The following is a 21,057-nucleotide window of genomic DNA, read 5'->3' on the forward strand; positions in this document are numbered from 1 at the left end:
ACTGTTTCAATTAAATATGTTCAATGATTTCGAAAATTTATCTTTCTATTTAGAGTTTTTATATAAGCCGTAAAATCCAAAATTAATCATTTTACTTACAGAAAAATGGTTGTTTACGGGATGGAATTTATAATTTTTTATTTATTTTTTTCAATTTGATACTTTTATGTCGATAAAGTACGATACTGAAGGTTAGGTTTAGTTCTTGATTTTTCGATGTAATAAAATAATAGTAATGTTGTATATGATACGAATTTACTATGAGAAAAATGTTGGTTACCAAGTGTGAAAAATATTTAACAAACAAAAATGAGAATCAGCAAAACGATGAACATCCAGTGTACACATGAATTCGTATACTAACCGTGCACGTAGATTATTCGTGTATATATGTTTACCACCCAACAAATGTCTGTATATTTATGACAATTATATATATAAATTACGAGAGTTGAGCGACGGTCATTGTTGCGTGGTAAAACTATTGTACCGCAGCGATCCTGCGCACTTATTCGTATGACGATCTGTAACCTCGTAGCTATCCTTAAACGACTGTTTGTACAACGTTCAAACTTAAAGTTTGATCTACGGGCAGAATTATTACGGAGCGTTGACCACGTGTTGACGCATCGTTGGTTATAGATATGATTATGTACAAGCGACACTGTGTAGGTAGTTAGGTACCCTTCGCCGGAGGATTTAACTGAGTTAACTGTATTATGTTAATAATAACTATAAATAATAATAATAATAATTAACATTTTGTTTGTGTGTATACGTCTGTTTGACGGAGGTATAATTAGATACAATTCGGGAACAGACCTGTTGTGTGCGTAACTTTTGATGACCGCTATTCCACTTACCCAAAAACCCAAGAACGTAACTTTTCACGGAAGTCACTACCATTCCGCGTATACCCATGACCCAAAAATTATTATTATTATTATAGAAGTTGTTGTTGATGCAGTAGTTGTGTATCGAGAGTGTTCGAGGAAATGGTGATCGTTCAACATTTCAATAATACGTTGAAGAAGTAGCGTGTTTACTACTCGTTTGCTCTGAGAAAAACTAGAAACTTATTTCGCAAGTTTTAAGATTGTCGAACAGAACGAAAAAGATTGCCGAACGAAAGTCTGCCACCCGTATTCGCTGGAAAATCTATTTCGCAGATTTGGCGATAAAAACTTTTGAATACCACCTGAATACCACACCTGTTTTATTACATCGCGTCATCGTACCGGGATATCCATATGATATACAAGCACCGTCATCAATATCTGTGTATTCATTAAATTATTACCGTTTCAGAAAACACGATCGAGATTCCCCGAGAAATCTCAAATCATTGTTCACGAATATATATTGGCATTTTGTTCATTTTTTCAATCAATGATATGAGCAGGATCTTAGATTTAAATCCGACAAACTAAGTTTTAACAATATGAATTAACAAACCAATAAATCAAAGTATAAACAACATTTTCAGAAACTAAAATAATAAACTATTCATCGTTTACGTATTCACTATTCATATTTCATCAGACATCAATTTATCATTATTTAAAAAATATAATTAATTATTACTAATCTTTTTGGCTTTTAATTATATACCGATTCATTTTTTATCGAAAAATTAATTCTTTGAAGAAACTTTATTTTTTTATAATGAAAATAATGTTTATGATTTTCAAAGTCAAATTAGATTTTAATTAAATCTTAAAATTATGTAAAAAATAAAATAATAGTAAGTATTCACCAATTTTCTTTGATGACCGATTTACAAACGCTCTTGTACATCGATTAAACATTGTCGACCTTTAATTAATAGATTATTTACTGTAATTTTATCATTATTATGCACAGTGAGAAAACAAAACATAAAAAAGCATAAAATAAAATAAATTATATAAAAAATATTACTTATACAATAAAACTTGATGGGATTTGAATTAGTAATCATTATAGTGGTATACATTTGATTTGAAGAGAGAAAAAAAAAGTATATAAAATTGTACGTCTAGTTGGTATTTTGACAACAAAACTCCGGCTGCTTAGTAAACTTAATTTGATAATTATAATTATATAATATTTTAAACATTCTAACAACCGTATAGTTGTTTATATAAACGTGGAATAAATAGACAAGTACCTATTAACTATAGTATATATATATATATATATATGCTATTAGTAATAGAAGGAGATAATTATGAAAATATTAATACATTTCAACAATAATAATAGACATAATTTAAAATATTTACTATAATAAAAGTTTGGTTCTGATTAAAAATTAATGATATAGTATTCATTACCATATAATTTTAATAAAAATTATTCTGAAAACACTTAAAGAAATCACGAGTTCAATTATTAAAAAATTCGTGATAATTGAATCAAACAAGTGTAATACAATTGAAATTATGTACTCTCTTGTAGAAGAGAAGTAGTCAATTATACAATCTCAATTTTTGTGAAATAAAAATACATAAATCTACAACCAATACTCATTTTCCCAGGCAATTGATTTATAATTAAAAAATGAAATAAAATAATTGCTATTGAGTTCAGTGTAAGACATTTTCAACATAAACTTTATTCTTGGGAAAATGTTGTTAATTATATTTTTAAACTATACATTTTTTTTAATGTCAACACAATTTAACACTAAGAAGTAAAATATCTGTGAAATTTATAATTAATGTGAATTGAACCTCAAATAATTAGTTTACTACTCAAAGAAGGAACTCGATAAAAATATGAGTAAATCAGTCTTATTCATATACGTTTTAAATGATGACAAAAAACTACTGGATCACAGGATAGTCACTATAAACTGACATATATTTATCTTTGTACATACATATATCAACATGGTGTCACGATCGTCTATACCATTTATTAGTACAATTTTTGCGTCCTTTCTGTCCTTTAACACAACTTTGTGTACACAACTAGAAGATCAACACGTCACGTAAGCCGTATAAATAATTATATGGCCGCAACCACAGTGACAAGGTATATAATACAAAGTAAACCAAACCCTTAATATTTCCTTTAATGTTATCAGACCATAATGAGCGATTAATCGTTATTCACGGTTAATTAGTGATCTTTTCGAATTCTCAACCCCTTTAGTTTTTCATTAGATACCACCTAATCGTATACAATGTATACTATATATTATGATGCACTATATATATATATATATATATATATAAACACTGAGGAGGATACATGAATATTTTAATTTAAAATTATTCTTCTTTGGGGAAAATTATGATGGGGCTTTACACGTGTCTTTGATGTTGATCCACACGCAAGACGATTTCCGAAGTAACTAACATAAACTATGTAATTTATCATATACATAGACACATCATAAATTTATATTTACATATTAATTTACACTGGAACGTGCATTGTATGAAAGTTTTAATTATTTATAAGTTCTATGAAAATCAAACACATCGACTTGGTGTCCTGCAAAGGTGACCTCGGGTATTAGGATGGTCTCAGGGAAAGGATACAATTCACCGGAACCGTGATCGAGACAAATTTAGAACAGGGTGGTAAGCGGATTGTGGCGGTTGGACATAGTGCTTCACTATCCCATATTGTATACCGCCTTACCTCTACCAAAGAAACCATTGCTTCTTTAGAAAATACACATAAGCTGGCTCGAAAAAAAAAAACAAAAACCACTATTAGCCGATATAAAAGCCTACTACTTGACTTGTGGTTGTATCGGTCGAGCTTGTGGATTATTTTATTTTCGTCCATAAACAGCACCTTTTAGAGCCGTAAATATTATCAACTTAATATTTGTTCATCCCATCCCGAGAGCGTTCAACATCCAAATCGATTACGTTAAAATATTTTTCACTCATATTTTACACATTATCTACTTACTAAGAAAGGAAACATTTTAGCATCACGATTGTTCGTTGTAACATTATTCGTATTCTGATTTTTTGCATATTAATTGTAACATTGGCGTATTTAAAAGGAGATAATATAGGATTCTATGATTCCTTTATCGTACATCGTACATTTTAAATTAAAATTAATTTAATTGTAAAACTGTCATAAATATTCAGGTAATTAATAATCATCAATAAATTAATTGAATATAAAAATCAAAAAATATAATTATCACGAATGAACTCATCGTTATGGAAAAAAAAATTAGTTTTGAGTGGAGCAGAGTCATATTTACATTTTTATAATAATTCATCCTTTCAATTTTATAGATATATTACTGATTTTTATACATATATGTATAGTGTACACATACGGGAAAATAATATAAAGATTCTTCACTGGGCAAGACATTTTATAAAATCGAAACTTATACACATTCTCCGGATCAAAGGAAAACATTATAAAATTGTTATATTTTAAAACACAGAAAACATAAGAAAACTAGTATTATTAAATCATAAAATCTTAAGATTTCACCTTAAAATATTATTAAACTCTTTGAAACTGAACTACGAGAAAACTCACGAATAAATCTGAAACTTACAATTGTAATTTAAAATGTGAAAATAATTATTAAAAAAAATTATATATTTTATTGTAATACAACGGGAGATTTTTTTTATATTATCATAATATACCACATAGTTACTTGAGTACGTATAAAATAGTTAGGACCCTATTCAAGAATAAAAGATTATAAGATTTAAAAGAGACAATTGTTTTCTCTATGATGAAGAGAAAACAGATTAGAAGGTGGATAGATCTATGCACGTGTATAATGTACAAATTACTTGTATTCCGTTTAATGTGATTGTATAGATAAAATATTTCCGTTGGATTTGCCAACAAAACGAATAATGTTTAAGTGCAGTGCTTGCTGCACTTGACGTTTTTGAATCGAACGCTCTATAAAACCTAAGTAATGGAAATAATGTATATTTGGTTCTATATAAAAACAGTACTAAGTAATAACCTTTTAGAAAAGTATTCGATTTTAAAAAATACATTTATCCAACCTGAACAAGGTACAACGTTAAATATTTGCTTCAACGAACCGTTTTAACATTACGATTTGTTCTATTATGCTTTACAAACTAATTTGAAAAAATATCACTACTGTATACGTGTTCTATCAAAACTATATAACGTGTTCATCGTAATAATAACTATTCAATGAGTGGTAATTGTGATTTTAATATTATAAGACGTACAAATTATTCAACTCTTTAGTGAATAAAAAAAAAAAAATAAACTTTTATTGTATTTTTGATATTTTAACTTTATTATCTCATACATTTAAATGAAAAATGTCCAAACAATTTTAATTTTTAATTAATTAGGAAGAAAAAACTCATTTTCTTCGCTTTAAAGTTTGATACCAACCGATATACAAAATACATTAATATTATTTTCTTGGTGGAAAATAGAAATAAATAAAATATAAAAGAATAAAATTAAAACCTTTTTCAAATTTACATTAAGAAGCCGTTAGTAAAAAAATTATTGTGGTTTACCAATGAAAAATGATTTCCTGTATTTTTAGGATAATATTCCCTTCACCAGCATTGACCCTTTTAATAACAGAAAACCCTTTCTACTGTTTTTTTTCTGTAGCAAATAACGTTTGCCCCAGAGTGTTTGGGTAAAAGTGATGGATTTGGAAAGGATGACTTTGAAACTAGTTAAAAAGGACACAGAGAACAAAAAAAGTATCTGACCGATTTCCAAGAAAATTAAAATTGAATTGAAGATTTGAATTAAAAATATAATTTTTACAATAACATTTTTATTTTGAAATAATATTGTATAAATACTAAAAACCTACTTCCACCGTTAACTACGTTTTTGAATAGAGTATGTTTTACGGCTTTAGAGAAACAGAAAAATTTGTCACTTTTGCACGCATGTTACGAAATTAGAATTAGTTGGAAAAATATGATATATGATTACAATTCATCTTGAAATAGATACAAACTGAAGTAATTCAAAGAATATACTATGATTTAAAATAACAATAAAGATAATAAAATATGATAAAATACAATATGAAGCATGAAGTAGTAAATATCAAATAAAAAAAAAAATTTCTGAAAATAATATTAAATGTATGTATATAAAAATGTATGTTTAAATACATCTTTAGAAATTAAACTAAATGAGATTATTTGAATTAAGAGATAACTTAAATACAACCTTATTGTACAGTGTTCTAATATTGTTAACATCGCTAAAGAAGACTTAGTCGACGTTAATTTATGAGTAGAAATGTTATGAGACATTTCCAGAATATTCTTTATACACCAAGTCTATATGAAAAAACATTTTATAACTATAATGTACTTAGTCACAAAAGAAAAATGTATCCACTACATACAAAATATATGTAAAAATTAAAAAATAGGAAGGATAAAGAAGTCTATAAAGAAAAAGAGACAGGTAATTGAAATAGGTAAATTTTTATAATACATTTGAAATCAATGTAAGACTGTTGGTATTAAAAAAACGATTCTAAGCGAATGGGGTTGGTGGTGGATCAGATGGATTTCTATGTCTAAAAATTACATTAATTTATCGGTACGAGTATATAATCATTCCGTAGTGATTGAATAATCACAGGGAAAATTGTACACTTTTAATGTTCGATTGCAAAATATTTAATATTAATCGAAGTAAGAAAAAAAAGTGAAAACTTATCATAATACACAAAATGGATTTTTCTTTGGTATGTACTATACAATTGTATATATAAGCTGACCATCAATAAAATTTTATTACAAATATTGTACGTACAATATGACAATATGATATACCTATACAATTTTATTTTAGTAACATATAACAGTAAAAAGTTTAAATTAGTTCAAGAGCGACATAACAATACAGAAGTCCAACAACGTAATGAACTTTAGCTCTATTTGGAAATCAAATCTTACAATACATCAAAAAAAGTTCGTTTGTGACTGAGAATAAATTTTTATAAGGGTACGCTTTTTTCGGATGATTCAACAAGGATATTTAGACAAATGTGACCAAAAGACTATTTGGTTGATGAATAAGATAATTAGCATAGCTTATAAATATATAATTACGTAAAGTAAAAAAATTAATTATTCTCATTCCTTAGAAGAAAATAAAAAATAATATATTTATATGCATATAAAATATTCTAGATGTCGCAAGCTAGTTTCTACAATTTCTTCAGTTCAAACATTCATGTAAAATGCTATTAGTACAATCTATATAAATAGGAACTATTTGTGAATTATTGTTACTATTGCAAAAATCAAATGTACGATATGTACGATACATTAAAAAAAATAAATAGATAAAAATATAAATAAACAAATATAGATACTCGAGTAATTGAGACGTTGACGATATTGATACATTTCTTCATACGACTACTGACAGCTGTGGTGGCTAGGAGGTGCAACGCATTACAATTTAAAGGAGTAAACAATAATATTTGTAACAATTCACGTCTTATTCAACACACCAGAATGGAAAAGTTAAAATATAAGTAGAGTTTGAGTAAATAATATTCATCGAACGCGATAATTTTAAAAAATAGTATCAGCATTTTACCTGTGACTAACTGTAAAAAAAAAATAATAAAAGAATTGCAAGGAACGTAACGGCTTCTGCGTAACCACCGCTCAGCTCGGTCGGTCGTAGTAACTAGGACGTCTCCGTGTACGGCGTCTGTATAAAGTACTACTGTGTTTAATATCGCATATTAAAAGTACTTTCGTTGGTCCTGCCCATCTGTTTGCACGTGAAATAAAATCTTTTCGAGATTCCTCTTCGGAAAAGCCCGTATTCGCTTACAGATCAAACAAAACGTGGATTTTAATCAATCCGATAGCAGTGGAGGGGAAACACGATGGTAAACTGGATAAGGGAAGAAGTGAGGAGTAAAGGAGTAGGATTATATTGTGATGGAGACATTACGCGGGTTTCGGTTACGCACAGCGTTTTACAATGCGTGACCGGGCGAAAAATACTATGCAATCGATTGAGTTGAAGTCAATGGTGCCCGATTTCGTTATTGTCGCGATTTACGCACGAAAATAAATCATATTCTATCAGAGTAAATTATCATCGAAGCGTCGTTCAATTATATGGGGCAAAACCCTAACCATCACCATCAAACCTTACAGCGTTAGTTCAACATTCTTATTTTATATAAACGTACACAAATATGTAATAAATTTATTTTATGCATAAGAGGCACATCAATTTGAATTAATACTAAACTAAACATGAAGGGAAACAAAACTCAATCGTCTACGAATATAACTCACCACACTTACTTGTTGATTCCTCATTGCTAAAAAAAAGGAAATCCAACACAATTCAATATTTTTATATGATAAAATCCTACCAATTTAAGTTTTTTTCAATCTATTTGTCTACAATTAATAACAAGCGCTTCATGGTACATCACTATATAAAGACATTTGCATTCCAACTTTAAACAACCTTGCTACACTCACTTACATAAAAACACACAAAACTTTTAATACTCTCACAAATCCTATAATCACTAACCTTTCATCAAAACAAATTCCAGGAAACCCACCCAGGCATCTCAAAAGGAACTGGTGCAGGGACCTGCTCTCTCCCTAAAACATTTTCCTTTGGGGGGTCGCTAATAGGCGATTTCCCATTCCCGTCATTCTAAAAAAAATCATCCAATTTACTTATTATATAACTTGTAAATACAGATTGTAAATATAAACTGTTTTTCAAATAAAAAAAAAAAAAGTTCTAACATAGCAATCATATAATTGTGATGGTATTGTGTACCTAACGATATTTTGTTAATTTTGTATGATATAATATATTCGTGTAAATTGTACATATTGTGTGGAAAGTCAATGCATTCTGAATTAATAATCTGTTTGCTAATACATAAATATTAAATTAAAAATATGAAAGAATAAAACATACACAAAATCCAAAATTTGTAGTTTTTATATTTTTTTACAATAATCAAAATGATAGACTTTAAAATTAAAAACCTAATCGTAACTGGAGTAAATAGTTTGAAAACTATAGTTTATTTAGTTTTTCTTTTCAAGGAATAAAATTTAAATTGGTAAAACCGATTATATATGTATTATTTATTTTAACAAAGGACATCCATTAAACAAAATTAAAATTTATGGAACATTTTAATTTTCAATTTTATCTGCACAAATCAGAAAAACACAGTCACATTTATTTATTATTGTTATTACAATTAAAAGAGTTTTGGGTTCAGAGCTGGGCTACAACTCGTTTGTACACATTTACCTTTTTTACAACTCGATTGTGCACATATATTTTAGCTACCTGTGACGAAAATCCCTAGTGTCATAACCCGTTTGCTTTTTATCGTTTATAAATATCGATATCGTTTATATTCCTCACGATTATGAAAGTTAGTTACTTTTATTATTTTGTTTGATTTATTAACAATAACACTTGCCGGTCATTTTTTATTAATGCATCTAAAATTTGGACGTACACTCGTTAAAACACGGTATTTACTAAATTTATAACTATGAATATTAAAACATCGTTTTCCTCAAAGAGATTCAAAAATATTAGACATTTCTACGTCATCAACACAATAGTCACCACTGTATCGTCCATATCCATAGTCCGTACCTACCGAAACTTTACTAAAAGTTGTTTGAAAAATCCAAATTTATATCAAATGTGTAGACTGTAGATTAATATTAAGATAATATACATGATAATTTGTACTGCAGTCTGTAACGGTATATGTATACACGTGTCATATATGTGAATGTGTCGTTATGCGCAAACGAGTCGTCGATTTTCAGGTAAAAAATTTTGAATGTACACAAACGGGTTACAGTGCAGAGCTGTATGTTTCAATATTTTTCACTTTCTGGTTACTTAGGAAATATTCTATTTTGTTTAATTTGTTGATTTTCATCAACCACCGATTGTAGTATACGTAACTTAATACAGTGTAAATAAATAAAAATAAATATCAATGTAAAATATATAACGATTAAGAACTTTTTCCAACCAAACATTTTTTCTTCAAAATAGTAATAATTAATTTTATATTTATAAATCAAATTGGAGACAGGGTAATTCAACTCATTTGACAATTCTACAGTCGTGCATTAATGTAAATCCAAATCTATTTTATAAATCTTAATAAAACTACTGAGAAATAATTTGTTCATTTGTATTTACGAACAACTTGAAAGCAAGAATATTTCCTTTTCGTTTCTTTATTATGAATAATTTCTAGCTTATACTTTTTATAAACATATATAATATAGATGATCTTAGTCAAATATGAAAAAAAAATTACGTATACCTACATTTCGTTGTTTTCTGCAACTAAGAAAACAAAACTGTATTAAAATGTAAATGTATTATATTTGTATATAAATCCAGTAATTTATAACTATTTTAATTACAAGAAAAATTACATAAAAACTGTAATGTTTCATAGTATAGAAATACAAACTGTAATCAAAATGACTATCATCATATGTTATACAATAATGAAAAAACTTTTAACTCAAAGTTTAAATTTTGTTTTTGAAATAGTATTAAATATAAATATAAGTACAACAAAGCGTCTAGAAATAAATAATAACCATAGTGAAATCTACTTTTTTATTTTAAAATAAAACAAAGTAACGAGCTCAATACCATTTTTGCCTGTATTAATTATTTATTATTATTTGGCCACGGATATTGAAGTAGTCAAAAAGTATTAAAATTGATTGCATTATTACACTAAAAAATAACGTTTCGTTTTATTTTATAAAACTGCATTTATATTATAAAATGTTACAAAATGTTAACTCTAAAAATATAAAAGTATATGTTACTACTTAAAAAAAATTTATTCCCTTGAACTATAGTTTTTTTTTTCTATATTTTCAAACTTAAATGTTCATCTTTTAAAACAGTGAAAATCTCTGCTTAATTTTCGGGACATTTCCAAACAAATAAAATAACACAATCACACGAAATTCACGGATATATTCATTCATTCAAAACAGTTTTATGTAGAATAATCAGATTGGAAAGTTAAAAATTATTTTCGATAAATACGATCATAATATTATCGAAACACGATACGTCATAATAATATTATATTGATTCTAATAAATTCAAAACATTTTACAGAATTCAAAACCACTTAGTAGATAATCATATAAATATTTGTATAATAATTTACATTTAAACAGTGCTTTGATAATCATCTAATACATTTTTAGTCAATTAATTACATGGTGTAAACAAAGACCACGTTAAAAGCCAGACGATAGAAGCAAATGTACATACATGATACATTACATACTACTAACTAGGTGAAATAATAATAATTCCATAATTCCGACAAACGTACTATTCCGTGAGTAGGTTTTTATTATTTCCATTTTTATAGTACATTAAAATATTTCACGCAAAAAATCATACGAGTATTAAAAAATTATAATTACATATACTATTGTCCTCTCATGGGGCCCAGTACTAATATATATATATATATATATATAATAATAAAATTAATAATAATAGTAATACTGATGACAATTTCTGGGATAAATATTAAAAATAATGAATTTTTCTTTATTACGAACATCAAATTTGTTATGTAAAACTTTAAATTTTATTTTTTTCTGATAAGAGGAAGTATAATCACATCTCAACGTGATTGTCGGTTCGTTGATAGATTAAGCTTAAAAATATTATTTCAAGAGAAATATAATATTGTAACAGTCATTATTCATTATGAAAATAATATTAAGGGAGTAGAATGTTCGTAAGTATTTCATAAAATGAACGCTCCACCACGTTGATTATAAAATACACGCATGGTTGTAATTTTCCATTGAGCATTTTTATAAGATTAAATCAATTGCGTTATAAAATTTCAGATAATAATGAAATTTTCATATTAAAAACGCTTCAGGTGTTTGCACATCTAACCCTTGTCCCTTAAAATTATCCTAAACGTTTTAATATATAATAATATAATCACAACATTCCAACCTCATTGAACTCCATTATGTATAATGCAATCATTGGGTAATCAATTAAACTTCCAAAAATGTTACATGATTAAATTCAATATCACAATTTACTAATATCCAAAAACATCACTTTTATTGACTTTACCTGGGACATCTTATAATTCTTGTAATTTTACGTGTATCAAGGAATAGGTACAATAGGATTCTATAAAATTTCTTATAATTTATACGGCGAGGCCGAGAGCAGACAATTGGTCAAGTCACCTACTGGAAGCCGAAGAGCAAAAGACCACTCGGCCGCCCAAGACAAAGATGGGTAGATAGGATCCATACAGACTTGGATATGCTGGGAATCTTGAACGGCGAAGAGCTAACCACGGATAGAGATAGATGGAGGGAAGTGGTGGTTGCGGCGAAGGACCTGAACGGTCTATATTAAGCCAAGAGAAAAAAAAAAAATAATTTTTAATCCATCACTGAAACTATAATTATAAACATGATCCGGTTTTATTTAAACTTTAAAGATTTTTTCTAGACTTGAGTCTTAAAACGTCTCTTTATAATCACCTAATCAACATCTAAATATTTATATACAGTTATAAGTGTGTAACAAGTAATTAGATATTGTTAACAAGTATTAAAAAAAAAACATAAGACATTTATATATTTGTATTATACGAATCGTTCTTTAAACAATCAATTTTAAGAACTACGTGCATTCCGAGAGAGTATGATGCTAATTTTATAGTTGTAAATGTTTTTTTGAATATGTTCTCTTGTTCTTATCTATAATACTACGAGAACAACTGAGATTGGTGTTGTACAGTAAAATGGCGTTCATCGTCTATCCATAGACACCACCACATGTTCGAATAGAAAAAAAAGACAAAGTGGATATTTTCTTCTATTTATATACCATCGATCAAAAGTGTAATTTGTGGATATTAAATGTCTGGAGGTACAACTTAGTAATCTCGACTCACCGAGGACGATGTATAAATATAATTCATATAATTATGTACGGGGTCTCACACCGATTCTAATGTTTAGTCATCAGTTATAAAGTCATAAAATTACAAACGATAAATCCAACTGCTAACCGTACAACGCCAGAAAGCGCAGTGGAGATAAACGGCCGTTGGTTGCGTGAATAAAAATATACGCATGATATTAATATAATACGCATTGCAATAAAAGCACAGCAATAGCAAAAGTTACCCGAGGGAGTGGTACATTTTTTTTTTTGCCGAGAATCCACAACACGACTTAACACACCTAAAACGAAATTAATAGATGAGGAGTTGCCCGGAGCCTGTACTTAAATCTTACGTACCTACAATAATAGGTCGTGTGGAAAGTTCAATGGAGATAACGAAACTATTTCATTTAATGTCCGGTAAATGCGACATAAATCAGCATTGAAAACATATTGGCGTTGTACTCGAAAACATAAATTTCATTCGGAGATAAAAAAAAACATTACACGCTAAATTATGTATTTGAAAAAAAAAATACGTAACAACGATTTCAACAAACGCAACCCTCTGTGTAATAACACGAACAATGTTGTTTTAGATACTCGTAGAACTTACTATTACTACTTTACTACTTTATCAAATACCGTTGAAAAATGGTTCCAAAAACGTTCTCTGGACGATTCTGTGAAATTAAATAGGTAATAATAATGATAACATTTTCTTTATAAAATTGATGGTAAATGTCAACAAACAAAGTTAATGTTATGTAAAAAAATGTTTATCGAAGTTCTTGTGAACATTAATATAATCTTCTACGAATTTAATTTTAATTAAAATTACATTAATTAGTATGAAAAATAATATTTTTTTTTAATTTAGTTTTCTGGTATATTGGTTGACATATTTTTTATGAAAAAATATATTTTATGTCGAATATATCATATTTTTATTTTTAGGCTATAAGCTATGCGTTCAAAATGCTAAGAATTATTAAAAAATATAGAGATAAAAAAATTAATAACTTTTAGGCAAATGTAATTCATAAAAACAAGAATATTTTTTCGAATTCATTACAACATATAATAACGTTGCTGAGTATTAATATGATTTTTACTTATCAACATTAATACTTAATGATATAATACTAAAAGTACAAATAAAAATATGAAATTTATGATAATATTTTTATTATGTATAATTTACAATGTTCTTGTTTAAAAAAAAATTAATATTATCTTATGGTAATCCGCAAGTGTTTTTATCATTTTTCAATGTTTATTATTCATTAAAAGTTTAAAATGCCTTTAATAAAATATCTAAAATATAAATCACAAGTTTCATAATGGATTACTTTTAGTTGTAAGAAATCAAAAATCTTTATATTAATATCTAAACTAAATTAAATTACGCTCTTTTATGAAAATGTTATTTCTTAAAGTGCCTTTAATTAATAAACAATAGTAGATAATTGTTAATTTAACAATAAATTACCTCAAGTGCCCGTTATATACCTAATTATATTAGGTTGTAATTATCGTGTAATATACAATCCTTTAGATAACTTTTTTTTATTATATTTCACAACGATAATAGATTAATAGAAACATATCATATTGCAGTATTAGAATAATAAGTATTGTATAAAATACATTGTTATTATTCATTTATAAAATTTTAAATTAAATAAGATCGTTTTTCACGATCTTAGAAAGTTAGGAGAGAAAAATATTTGTTACCACAAATATTGCTAATATGGTTTGTTAAAGGATTAATTACGAAACAGTAACTATTCAGCATATTATGTATTTAATTAATATTTCAAAATTGATTTTTTGTTAGCTTTTTAATCTACATAGTTTGAAGTTAATTACTCATTAAAATTTTAATTATAATAGAAGTCAAGGTTTTGTGGAAATCCGACATTCAAACTCCAACAAAAATAACTACATTTGTGTCACAATTGTACAAAGTAAAAAACGGTACTGGTCCAAAAAGTTTTTTTTCTAGTTATTTTGTCGTTAATAAAACTCAACTTCAGTGTCTTATATAGGTCCGTGTAAGCTATACAAATTACATATACAAAGCTACAAAGTATACAGTGTAAAGCATACTCGAGCAGGTGGACATCGCGACGCTGACTTCAGTGCAGGTCTCATAAATGATACATGAATTTTACATTCAGCATAATCTCGGTAAAACGAAAGTGATTATTCTAAGGTCCAAAATTTTTTAGAAGTATACCATACAATTAATTAACAATTAATTTGGAAATCATAATTATCAGAAATATTTTTGACCTCTTCGATTTGTGGCTATAGATACTTCTGTAAAATATAAATACGAGTATGTAGGTAAAAATAGGTTCTATTTTATGGACAGTGGTTAAAAAAATGATTTTAAGTTTTTAAATTTTAAAATTTAAATGATTTTTTTTTTTTTCAATAAATTATAGCTAAAAATTTGATCGGTTTAATGTCATTGAAACTATAAAAATGATTACACATAACGCAGTATTGAAACTATGACTTAACGTTTTATGGTTAATTAAGTATATTTAATAAAAAAATATATATAATATTTACTTACTGTTTCTCTCCTATTTGATACTTTCTTAAAAACCTAGAAAAAAAAATCATTAACTTACATTTTTGTACTAATTAACATTAATGCGTATAACAATATAATATTAATATAATTTAAAATATGGGTAAGCTAATACTGCTTAACATTGTACACACCAATAAGTTATCTTGATAAATTACCAAAAATTAAATCAAGAAAACAATAGTAAATTGAAAAATTATATAAGTAAAATTTAAACAAATCAATAGTAAAGATTTCTTTGTACTTTGCTTATGTGTAACTTGGTAAATAAAAACTTAAATTATTTATTAACTTATAAATTGAAACAAATTTTACTTAATCCTGATTTAATATAGGGAGGGGGGCATCGAAACGGCCGATTTTAAAAATATTTAAAATTTGCTCAGTTGTAAATAAGATAAGAATTCTCACTAAATATTAAATATAAATTTAAAGAAACCATGTCATTCAGTAAACGTGGAAAAGTGAAATGAACAACATGCTTATACAATACAATCGTTTTACAAAAATAATAACAGTTACGTAGCCGCACAGCGTTCATGTCATCTTCATTTTAATTTTAAACGCTATGATTCATAATATGAGTGCATTTCTTATTGGCTCCGTGTACCTTACCCCCTTTCCACTTTGAAAATTCAAAATCAGTTATTCCATTAATTTGGGCTTCGTTTGTGCTAGTTTGTACTAACCAATCGTTTGTGCTTAATTCCTTCCTAAGTACAACTTTGAAAGTTGGGAATGAAAAGTACCACAGCTACTTCCTTTTGTTGAAATTATTTTTTCACTCTTGGCTCAATGAATATTTTAGCAGATAAACAAAGAGTTCAATATGAAAAGTCATCCAGTGATGAAGAAACAAACAGTATCAGGACATCAATAGATATTATTAAAAATGATGAAAACAAAGTTCAACCAACATTAGAATTTGAATATCTAAATAAAAACACTTTTAACAAAATATTTATCGGTAGAAAAAAAAAGCTACAGATACTTTGTATGATGATCCTACTGTACTTGAGAATTGGAAAGAATCGGGGGATCAAGTTGGTAAAAAAAAGAGAAATGTGACTCACTTGAACAAGGATCCAACTAATTATAATATGGATACACACTTTTTTATCTATTAGTTTAATAATACAGTTTGCAGTGTTAGTGTATAATAGTTATATCTACATATGAATAAAATTTTATATTTATTATTTATAAATATTCAATTTTTTAATTTTATTTTGGGTGGTGTTTTATTGTTGTTTTAGAAAACATTTATTTAGATAAAAAAATGTAAAAAAATTATTGAATAAATCTCCGATTGGAGACAGGCCACATAAAGGATATTAAAATACAATACACAAACAAAAGAAAAAGAAAATTAAGAAAATATTTTTTAGAATTTTTTTAAGTAATTTTTGCGTATTTCTCTTTAACAATAGTGCTCAACCTTACTACTAGGTGTAACAACTACTAAACCTAGAAAATAAAGATTGAATGAGTACCATAACATATAAATTAAAACAACAAACATGTTACATCAATTATTATTAATAGTAATAATGATAATATTGTATTTTTAATGCTCTATATTATTTATGTGTTATTATTTTTATAATAAAACAAAAAAATAATCTCTTCTAATTTTAAGTTGGGTGGGGTAAAATGTTACAACAATAATTTTTTTCACCTGAAAAACATGCCTGGGCTGCCACTGTTTTTAAATGGTTATTTTACATTAAAATGAATGATATACGAGATATATTACTCGTATTTTTCAGGAATATACATTTCCAAGATTTCATTATATGAAAATTAAAAATAATTTATACTTTTAATCATCGAATAACTGTATGATGCGTGGTATTAATATACATTTCAACGAAACATATGATTAAGAGAACACTCTGATATTTCGAACATGCATCCCATCGATCTTGAATAAAGGTTATGTATAAAATTATATCGGATGTTATTTTGGAAAGGAAAACGATCGAATAATTCAAAATCAGTCTTAAACTATGCGGTTCCGTTCATTATGAGACACAAATCTGTACGTGAATCCAGCAACGTGTGACTCGTCTAGACGCGGTATAATGAGCAAAGAGGGACGCCGATCCCTTTCATATCGGACGATTGTCAGCGGCACCGATACCATAAACCGGGGCCGGTTTGAAAATGTGACGTGCAAGTGATGGGGGTGGGTTGAGGTTGCATTTGCGGCGTTTCTAACGTTCACTGGGATCCAAAAGGCCGTGGCGTTACCCGTGTCCCCGACGTGAAGTCATGATCTTCAGCCTATCTCCGACTTCGACTCGTACGCCACTACGTATACGATTCACGAATATTTATCGTTTCTTTCCGTTTTGTCGACACGCTTCATCGAACTAAAAGTACGACTTTCGCTGTAGTTTAAAAATACGTACGTGTGTGTTTGGAGACGTGACGAAGTTGAAGATTCGGAGAACACACGCACAACATACACATTCGTGTGATTGGCTCTCTATCTCTCCTTATTTATCTGCATTGTGTGTGTGTATATTCTTCTTCGATTTACCACTACTCGTGGCAGACTTCTCGACTCAATATCTAACTCTATTGTCGGCAGAGAGGGACGAAAGAAAGGATTTCAATCTCTACGTGAGGTGCAGAAAAATTTCTGGCGATCTTACCTTAACACATATATATATAAATGAATATGTTATAGTCCACCCTAACCTATTCTTATGGAGGTTGAAGGGGAAAACTACGACGGAAAATGGCCAATGGAGCTAATGGCATTATCGACAAATGCGAAGAGGGTTATATAGGTTCCCATACGTCATGGTTATTTTTTTTTTCTTCTCTTTTTCCTCTATACATGTTGTCGTCGGACCACTACGATATTACTATTGGCAACACCACTATTATTGCTATTGACGCAGATTTTTCTGATCTGCAACCTTTTAAACTTGGTTGGTTCCGGTGCCCATTTCCCGGTCATATACCACCACTATTATCACCACCATCATCACCGCCGTGACTACCGTAACTGAATACGTAAGTCGGTGTACGCATATTCTTGATATACATCCCCTTATGTGTGCTCCGGCGACCGTAAAACGCGTAATAAAAAAGTCTACTTATTTTATTTTGCTGAAAGTGCTCTAATGCATTCACGTAGTACAGCAAGCGGAAACAATTTATGAACTTGGTAACTTATGTTGACATACAATTAGAAATATTTCAATGTTTTGTGTCTACAGTGAATTTATCGAAAAAACAAAATACGTGATTTAGAAAATAAAAATAATATGTATGAACATCTATATATGTATAAAAGTATTATTATGTGAAAACCAAGGCTAATTTATTACATTTTCTTTAAACTCTAAGTCAAAAAGCTCAACTAATAAAAGTATACCTTTTTAATTATGAATTATTTGTATTAAACTTCTTTAAATCTAAACAAAATGTTGTTAAATTAAAAACCCTAGATCGCATTTAGTCTGAACCAAATATTAGTGAACAAATAAATTCAGTCATGCGGGATCCGATTTATGTTGGGTCTCATCAATAATACGTGGGTGGAAAAAGAGTAGCGGTATAATTTTGTGAATCGTAAATTTCACCTTTTTTGGTTACCCCTTGTCAAAGGGATACAAAAGTTTCAGGCAAAGAAGGCGGAGCGCGTGTGTGTCACTGCTGCCCTACCTGTACGGTGGACTACAACAGTAATGGTAATGGTGCATCATAAATTACTTAAGTTCTCCACCCATTTTCTCCTATCGTCATTATTTTTCTGTAAGCCTGATCTCAATACTTACATTTTTTTTCTCTACCTATCTATCTTACTCGTTCACTCGCTCACATCAACATGCATTTTCTGGTAAATTATTATGTAATTGTATTACATTTTATTACGTTTTCTCATACCCATCCGGGTACATTAGTTCACATTAGTTCGAACTATAATCAAAAAATATATATATGTAATATCAGAGTTAATATATTATAACGAATGTACAGTGCAGAGGATCTAAAATTGAACTATTGCGTATACATACCATTTAACCAAAATAATATTTTCTTCGAAAATAGAAACATTGATATTAATTATTGTTAACTCAGATAATAATTAAATAACCATAAATATTATGTACAATTTTCAAACCATTAGGTGGTTATGCACATTATATATTTATTTAATGTGTGGACGATTGTAATATTTTTCCTGGTAAGAGTGCTTCTTGAATTTTTTACCATTTTGAATTATACTTTAAAGTTAAGAATTAATCTGAACTGCCATAATATCGAACGTATGTCAGTGCATCTTGGGCTCGTCCATACATATATCGTGGGTCTCTTATAAAATATGATGACAGCACGACCAATTATCCAAGTTGATTTGCTTCAATATCTTGTCTTCCAACGGCATCATTTAAATGCATATATTTATGTGCTCTAAAATCTTATTGATGATTTCTGATGAAATTTAATTTTTCAGTGTATTATTGCGTATATGTCTCTAAAATATCAGTTGAACAATGGACCATAATGAAGTCAATTATTATCTAGTTCATTTCTTACCATAATTCTGTATGAATAAAAATCGGCAGCAGATAAAAATTTATCCTTAAAAGAAAATTTTGTAGTTGCATACTTCTCAGAAATATCTATTGAGTATCCATCTTATTCATAACAAAACATTAAAGGGTATTGAAGTGTGTCGTAGGATTTGTGTAATTCACTTATTCATTGTAGTAGATTATCGTGAATTTCAATAATAATAATAATATATAATTATACGAGTACACGTAAAAATTTATTTTACTGATTTCAACCTCATTAAATAAATAATTTGAAAAAATTTTTTCTTAGTGCACAGTGAAATCATAATATTAATCTATCTTCAACATTTGGAGTTTATAACTCTAATAGATTCGGCTCTGCCTTGACTATGAATCAGGAGGACACTTTCGTTTATATATATATATATATATATAGATATGTGTATTATGTTTATACATAAAACGAATATCGATTTGTGAATTGCAATTTCTACAAAGATAATTCATTAGCTTTGATATGACCATGCTCAGTTACGAGAAAACGTTTTAATCAGAAAATTGCATAGTTATATATAAATATATAAATAGACTCATGACAAAAATATTTTTATGCATTTCATATTGTCCTTATATCTACAATCATTTGATATTATGATAAATAACGCGTTCTCTGTTCGTTTCTAAAAGTCCATTTTTAATTTTATAAATATTAAAAAAAATAAAAAATTAATTTATATTATATCATTCGATTTCGATTTTCATAAAAGTATAAAAATAGGTACCTATTTAAATAAAACGACAAAATAAGTTTAATTTTCTCAACAAAAGTGATCATTGAAATAGATACTACAGCACAAAACATTTTATCATATATACGTGCACAAGTAGCGGTTTTTTTTTTTTTTTTTTTGTTTTGTCGACCGTTACAATTTA

The sequence above is a fragment of the Sipha flava genome, unplaced genomic scaffold, assembly GCF_003268045.1.
Source record: "Sipha flava isolate LNK unplaced genomic scaffold, YSA_version1 268_pilon_pilon, whole genome shotgun sequence".
Lineage (NCBI taxonomy): Eukaryota > Metazoa > Arthropoda > Insecta > Hemiptera > Aphididae > Sipha > Sipha flava.